Source organism: Lynx rufus, unplaced genomic scaffold (genome assembly GCF_022079265.1).
Source record: "Lynx rufus isolate CCGP_SWC_20201006 ecotype Redwood Valley unplaced genomic scaffold, mLynRuf1.p SCAF_4, whole genome shotgun sequence".
NCBI classification, from domain to species: Eukaryota; Metazoa; Chordata; class Mammalia; order Carnivora; family Felidae; genus Lynx; species Lynx rufus.
The window spans coordinates 2,737,531-2,745,875 of NW_025814856.1; positions in this window are offsets into that span (position 1 = coordinate 2,737,531).

The following is an 8,345-nucleotide window of genomic DNA, read 5'->3' on the forward strand; positions in this document are numbered from 1 at the left end:
CCTACTTGACTGTGGGCCCCATGCGTGTAAGGACAGGGTCTTGGTCCCCTTTGCAGCCACCATGCTGGCCCCAGGGCCTGGCGGCCGGATCTTTGAGTCCCGGTGTGGGTGGATGGGCTCCAGACAGCCTCGGGGGCTGGTTCCCTACAGGGGCCATCGGGAAAGGGTCTCAAGAGACGAGGGAAGGGAGAGACTAGCCGGGTGAGGGGCGACCTCTCGGGGCACGCCCTTCGGAAGAGCTGTGACTCTCCTGTCACCGTCCGATGTCACACAGGTGGTAGCTGATGAAAAGGATCACGCAGGATGTGGTGGGAATCCCCAAATGGAAAAACCACAGGAAGCCAGCTGGGCTACAAATGGGGCTTTGAAACTAGTGTTTTGACTGGATACGGCGAGGCGCAAACCAAAATTACCTCGTGACACTAGGACACTCTAGTTAGAAAAAGCCATGTCCCCACGGCCTAGCCATCCTGGAGCTATTTTGTGTAAATACGGAGGGTTGAACACATGCGTAAATTTAAAAAAATTTTTTTGTTTGTTTTTGAGAGAGAGAGAGAGAGAGAGAGAGAGGGCGAGCACAAGCAGGGGAGGGGCAGAGAGGAGGAGAGAGGGAATCCCAAGCAGGCCCCGCGCCATCAGCACAGACCCCAACGCAAGGCTCGAACTCACGAACCGTGAGATCATGACCTGAGCCAAAATCAAGAGTTGGATGCCCAACTGACGGAGCCACCCGGGCGCCCCAGGCTTTGGGCTTCGACCCCAGGGAGGTGGGAGCCCTGGAGGGCTGTGGGCGGGACCTGACTCAGGTGCTCACGGGCACCCTCTGGTGGCCGCTGCGGGGAGGACGGACTGTGGGGGCGGGGGCGGGAGCCTGGGACCAGGGAGGCGGGGACTGCGCTGTTCCCGGCTGGGGATGACGGCGAGGACCAGGCGGAAGCAGAGAAGAGTTGTTGGGGGTTGGCACCTTGGAGGTCCCCGCTGACCCCGAAAAGGGGCCGTGCGGGTGGAGCAGGGGAGCGAATGCCTGGCTCGGGGGCGGGGGGTGGGGGGCGGTCCCCAGTCTCAGACACAGAATTCCCCTGTTCGTTGGTGAAAAGCAATACTCCCTTACAGGGGTGGACTATGATTTCAATAAATCAGTCCCCTGTGGTTGGACACTACGATTGTTTCCAGTTTTTCCCAGTTAGGGACCATGCTACAGCCAGGCCACGTTTGCGTGTCTCCTCTCTTGAATGCATTCCTTTAAAAAGAGTGGGGGGTGGGGGGTGGGGGGTGGGGGGGGGCGCCTGGGTGGCTCAGTCGGTTGGGCGTCTGACTTCGGGTCAGGTCATGGCTCAGGTCATGATCTCGCGGTCCGTGAGTTCAAGCCCCGCGGCGGGCTCTGTGCTGACGGCTCGGAACCCGGAGCCTGCTTCCGATTCTGCGTCTCTCTCTCTCTCTCTGCCCCTCCCCCACTCATACTCTCTCTGTCTCTCTCTGTCTCTCAAAATTAAATAAACATTTGGGGGTGCCTGGGTGGCTCAGCCAGTTGGGTGTCCGACTTCAGCTCAGGTCATGATCTTGCGGTCCGTGAGTTCCAGCCTTGCGGTCCGTGAGTTCCAGCCCTGCATCAGGCTCTGTGCTGATGGCTCAGAGCTCAGAGCCTGCTTCGGATTCTGTGTCTCCCTCTCTCTCTGCCCCTTCCCTGCTTGTCTCTGTCTCTCTCTCTCTCTCTCAAAAATAATAAACATTATAAAAAAAAAAAAAAGCGGGGTGGGGATCGCTGGCTGGAAGCATCTGTGAAATTACTTTTAATTCCTTCAGCCAGGTGACCCCCTCATCCCCATGCGCCCCGCCGTGTGATGTGGGAGGATGCCACCTCCCAGCCCTCCGGACGGAAGCTGTGCCCCGGCCGTGGTCTTTGTCGACGGGATAGGTGGAAAGTGGCATCTGACCATGCCTCCACGTCCCTTCCCCTCCCGATGAGTCAGGCCGAGCATCCTTTCACACGATTAAAAAGCTTTTTGTCAGACCTGTCTTGAAACGTATTATTTCAAAAAGTCCCCAGTGACCGTTCCCATCACCGAGAGGGTTGATTTGATGTGCAATCCCTCTCCACGCTGTATCCGTCCAGCTCAGCATCACTCGCCGAGCCCTGGGTCAGGGGCCACACCCAGGGCGACTCTCCTCTCATTTGATTCTGTGAAATTACAAAACCCAAGCCCATAATTAGTGTGCGGTGACCGTGGTGGCAAGTGACTGGTGCTGGGCACCGGCTCCAACCAGGACCCGGAAAATGCAGGGACGGCCCGTCCAACACCTTTCTTGCTCTCCCCCCGCAGGCTGGGCCGGTGAACCTTCCCACGAGGGGGGGCAGCCATGCACCCCACACCCCGACTTTGGTCCTGCTGACTTGCAGAGAATCCCCCATTTGGGTCTGCTGAGCATTTGGACATCATTATTTTTTATTTTTTTTATTTTTTTTTTAATTTTTAAAAAAATTTTTTTTTCAACGTTTTTTATTTATTTTTGGGACAGAGAGAGACAGACCATGAACGGGGGAGGGGCAGAGAGAGAGGGAGACACAGAATCGGAAACAGGCTCCAGGCTCTGAGCCATCAGCCCAGAGCCCGACGCGGGGCTCGAACTCACGGACCGCGAGATCGTGACCTGGCTGAAGTCGGACGCTTAACCGACTGCGCCACCCAGGCGCCCCTATTTTTTATTTTTTTAATGTTTATTTGTTTTTGAGAGTGAGCCCAAGCCAGGGAGGGGCGGAGAGAGACAGAGACAGAGAGAGGAGAGAGAGAGAGCTCCACGGAGCCCAATGTGGGGCTCGAACTCAGGAACCGTCAGATCGTGACCTGAGCCAAAGGACACCAGACACGGTTTGAAAACCCACGCCCTGGGGCACCAGAGTGGCTCATTCGGTTAAATGTCCAACTCCGGCTCAGGTCATGATCTCAGGGTTTGTGGGTTCGAGCCCCTCGTCAGGCTCTGTGCTGACAGCTGGGAGCCCGGGGCCTGCTTCGGATTCTGTCTCCCCCTCTCTCTGCCCCTCCCCCGCTCACGCTCTGTTTCTGTCTCTCAAAAATAAATAAATGTTAACAAAATTTTAAATAAAAATAAAATAAAACATACGCCCTGATAGATCACCTGTCTGTGCCCCCAACCAGAAAAGAAAACCCTCGGGTATCACTGAGGGTCAGATGGCTGGTGAGGGAGCCGATTTTCCAACAGCTCAGTCTCCCAAAGAGCCCCCGACTTGTTCCCGGGGGTGGGGTTGTCGGCCCCAAAGGGATGGCCCCCGGGACACCCGAGGGGCCCAACCCGCCCCACGCCCCGCCTCTGAATGTCGGCAGCCGTGGACGTGTCTGGCGCACCCGCCGCCACAAGGAAACGTTCTCTCCCAAGTCGTCTTCCAGACACGCGGAGGAGCGCAAATCCTCCAGCGGGCAAAGCGCGGGGTCTTTGTCGCTCAGCGGAAGACGGGGCCACGGCCATCGCGCTCATCATTTCCTTCCTCACTGTGTCCCCACGAGGAGGAAAGTCGCCCGCACAGGCCGTTGACCGCGCGGAACTTGTCGCTGACGAGTGTCCCCCTCCCCCACCCTGTCTTTGTGTAGCCAGTGGCGCCTCCTGGCTGTCACCGAAGGGCGCTGCTCACGCTCGCGGCGTATTTCCAGGTCGCGGTATTTACCTTAGGATTGTTAGCGCATCTTTTTACACCTCGATGAACCACTTTCGAGCCACTGATTCGTTGTTTTTTTTTTTAAGCTTTTACGTAACATACAGATACGTACATGTAAGTGAATAATGACCTGGTGAATTTCGACAGTTGGGACAGCTGTGTGATCAACCCCCAGATCTAGAAGCGGAACACGCCCACTGCCCCCAGGAAGCTCCCCCACGAGGCCCTCCGGGTCACTGCGCCCCAAGAGGGTGCCCGCGTCCCATCCCTATTCATCGCCCCAGATGCGCTTTGCCCGTTTTGGATTTTATATAGATCTGGAATCTCGCAGGATATCATTCTCTTTGTGTCTGGCCTCTTCTACCCAAAACCGTATCTGTGAGATTCATTCGTATTGTGTCTATCGGGATGCAGTGTTTCCTTGTTAATTTTGCATGAAAATCTGCAGGTTTTGCATGTTCTAGCGTATGAATAAACCATGATGCATCTATCCAATTCTACAGTTGCTGGGCATCTGGGTTGTTTCTATTTAGGGCGTCATGAATAGTGCTGAGAACCTTCCCCAACAGGTGCAAGCATTTCTGCTGGGTGCAGACCCAGGAAGGGGACAGCTGAGGCGCACCCTTTGCACATTTTTACGAGTAGCATGACACGGAACTACCCGTGAGAAAGGCTACTCCAGGGACCGTGAGGGACAAAGAGCCAAAAAAGCAATGAAAGGTACTTGCCCGCATGTACTGGCCAATGATGCCGTTGAGGCGCAGGCATAGTCTTTAAGGGAAAATCTCACGAGATTCTTGGGAAATGTGAGCTAGACCCCCCGGTTCAATTTTGCAAAGTCGTCTTGTCACGTCTCCCTCGGAAGCAACCCACCAACCCGGAGCCCGCACTCGGAATAACGTGGCTTCTGCGTCCTAACTCCTCAGCCCAGCTCGGCCACTCAGGTGCGTCAGGCCCGACTTGAATGTTCCTTCTCCAAGGACGGTTCTCCTGACCCTGGGCCAGAAGGAAGCCCTTCCTCTCCGTGTTCCCATTCCAGCTTTGGATAGATGGTCGTCGTGTCTTCACCCCCACGGTGAGACATCGCAGAGGACAGCTCGGGGCCTGGCCTGTGGCCAGTATTACAGGCTGACTAGGTTAGCAGTCGACAATCACTCTTGGAAGACTTATCATTCAGCAAGGTCCTTTGTGTGGCTTTTCTTCCGTGATCTTTGCGACAACCTTACGAGCACATTCTCATTTTATACAGACGAGGATGTGGAAGCACAGAGAGGTGAAGTAACTCGCCCAAGGTCACACAGCAAGCAAGGGGCAGGGCTGGGGTTTGCATCCCGGATACCTGGGCCCGGAGCCCACATTTTCGGCCCCTTCGGCTGCGGTGCAAGTTGTAACCTGATGACAATTGCAGGAGGTGGGGACTGGGGGTCTACCTCATTCCGTTAGGGCTCCAGTGACCGACTACCACAGACCGGGCGGCTTACAAACAGTGCCCGTGTGTCTCTCACAGTTCTGGAGGCTCTAAGTCCAAGATCGAGGTTCTGCGTCTGGCAAGAGCTGCTCCCTGGTCCATAGTCCCCTGTCTCTCGCTGTGTCCTCACCAAGCAGCAGGACTGCGGGAGCCCCCCGGGGTTTCTTTTATAAAAGCATCGACCCCCTTCACGGGGGCCGCACGCTTATGACCTAGTCGCCCCCGAAGGTCCCTCCTTCCCACCCCATCACCCCTGCGGTAGGATTGAAGGTATGAACTTGGGGAGGGAGGACACGCAAGGCAGTCCACGGCGGAGATCTGTGGTTCGTGCGCCCGGGAAGTCATTTGCTCGTAGCTGTTTTCGTGAACCTCCTTTCTCACTTAACCTGACTGCGTGGACGTTTTCCATATCATTAAATATTCATGCCCTACATGTTAGTATCCATCTAATATTATAAATGTTTTTATTTAGCCGTAATTGAAATTCCATTAATGTACACGAAGTTATAAAGCTCCATAGGGTTGGCAAATAACATACCCCTGCCCCCTGAAATAAATAACTACCACCTGAATTCGGGGCGCCTGGGGTGGGGTTCAGTCAAAGTCCTACTTTTGGTTTCGGCTCAGGTCGTGATCTCGCGGTCTGTGGGTTCGAGCCCCGCGTCGGGCTCTGTGCTGACGGCCGGGAGCCTGCTTGGGATTCTCTCTCCCTCCCTCTCTCTCTGCCCCTCCCCCACTCGCCCTGTCCCTCCCCAAATAAATAAACTGAAAAAAAATAGATTTCCCTCCTTCCAGAATATTCCCCTGGCAGCCCTCCATGCTCAGAGGCAACCACTGATCTGTTCTCTGTCCCCGTAGACTGGGGTTGCCTCTTCTAGAACTTTCTGTAAACGGAACCGGGCAGAACACAGGCATTTGTGTCTGCTCTCCCTCCCTCAGCTCCATGCATTTGAGATTCACCGAGGCTGTGGCGAGTTGCCCACGCGCATTCCTTTTGCATCGCTACGTAGCATCCCGCCCCGTGGCTGGGCCACGGTCCACGTGGAACGCTCACCGGTTGGCGACATCTGGCAATCACGCGTGAAGTGTCTGCGAACTCCCTCACACCTGCGCGTATTTGTGGACGTTTTATGAGACTTTGCCCTTGGGGTTCGCTCTCACGGAAACTTCTCCCGCCTGGGGACACTCAAGGCAGTTTCCAGCGTGGGGTGCTGGAATGCTAAAGAATGTTGCGGTGACCGTCCTCGCACCGGATCGTAGAGCAGAGAAGGAACGATGCATGGGGTCGGGGGTGCGGCAGGGGCGCTAATGGCCACCAGGGTGGCCGGAGGCAGGTAAGCAACGGCTCACAGAGGGGTTGGTGTTTTCTGGAAGATCGCTAGGGAGCACTAGGGGGATGCTGAGCCAGGAGAGGTAGGATTGGCCCAGGGTGCGTTGCAGGGACAGGTCAGGAGACCCCTGTGTTATCTCCTGAAGGGCCATCGCGATGGGACAGAAGAACGGACCGCGGGCCGCTCTCGAACTCTTGCCTCGGCCGGAGTCAGTGCCGTGACCATCTGATAATGGAATCTGTTCGGAACAGCTGCCTGGTGACAAGTATAATAAAGCGTATTAATGAGGCCATTATTACTCCCTAATTAAAAGCTAATAACTAAGAGTTAATTGCCTTTAAAAGATGAAGCAAGGCTGGGCTGGGATTTATCTCTGTTTGCCTTTGCGTGCCTGGATAGGCTGATATTTGGGAACTAATTAATTGAATCAAATCTTAAGAAAACTAATAATGTCCTCATGCCGTTTGGGCCGTGAATTAAAAGGTGTCTGAGCGCCTTCATCTGGAGTCCTGTGCCCTCGGATCCTGCACTGGGGAGCCTGGGAGCTGGGCGAGGGCGAGGCGGGCGTCTGGGGGCACCTGCCCGTCCTTGGCCGGTGGGGCCCGGGTGTCCCCGAGTCAGGCTGCCCAGAGCTGCCCAGACACCAGACGGCCCAGCCAGGCCCCCGACCGGCTTCCACTGCTATTAATAATTATTGTTACCTTTGGCCTTGACCTCGCTGAGGACTCCCAAGAAATTGCAAATCACTCGTACAGAGAACCCCCAGTAATTGTACTTTACAGACGTCGTGCCTCACGGAAATCAGGAAATCCTCACAAACACAGTCACTCGGGCACGAGCCTCTCGCGACTTCACCAGGGAGCCTTTCTCAAGACTTTTTAAATCCACATATATACAATTTTCTTTTAATTTCTTCCCCCGGTGCTCATAAGGTTCAAACTTTGGGCCATTTAACCATATGATAGGTATTTAATGGTGTCCCCTCTGCCCTTCCTGTGCTGGTGGAAACCGGGGCTTCAGGCTTGGCTTTTAGGGAGCCCCCAGCCCGGGAGGAGATACAGACGGAACCTCACCCCCCTCGCCCTATGGGGCCGGGGGTGCCAAGGGGACTGGAGTGGGGCCCCCAGAACGCTGCTTGGAGGAAGCCGCTGCCGGAGCCAGGCTTTGGAGGACGAGAACAAGTTGTCTGGGGAGAAATGGCGACAGGTAGGAAGGCACCGTGTTGCAAGGCGGGGTGGGGAGCCCAGAGCTAGAAGGCAGCAGGGGTTCAGCGGGACCTTGAACTGGGGGTTAAGAGGACGCCCTCAGCGGAGAGCCACAGGGGGCCGTCTAAATCGCAGAGCTGGCAGAGCCCCTCGGCTGCTCAATCACCTTCCGTGGCTCCCCATTGCCCCCAGGATAAAGTTCAAACCATTATGGGCACCGCTTACAAAGGCGGTGGGCATCTGGTCCCTGAGACCTTCGCCCCTTGATTTTCTGCCTTTGGTGCGTCTACACTTACGGTAACTATTGATAGGTAAGGACGCACCGCTGTCCCTTTGTCCACTGCTTCCTGGCTGTTTTGTAGATCTGATCTCCTTTGCTGCTTGGCGCGTTTTGATGTGTTGGGTATCAGTGTGTCTTAGACTGCTTCGTCCTGTTCTTTTGCAAAATTACTATCGGTTTTTCCTTTGTGGTTACCATGAAGCATCCATAAAGTACCCTAAAATCATAACACCCTATTTTTTGAGAGAGAGACAGAGAGAGAGGAAGAGAACATGAGCAGGGGAGGGGCAGAGAGAGGGGGAGACGCAGAATCCGAAACAGGCTCCAGGCTCCGAGCTGTCGGCACAAAGCCCGACGCGGGGCTCGAACTCACGGAGCGCGAGATCGTGAC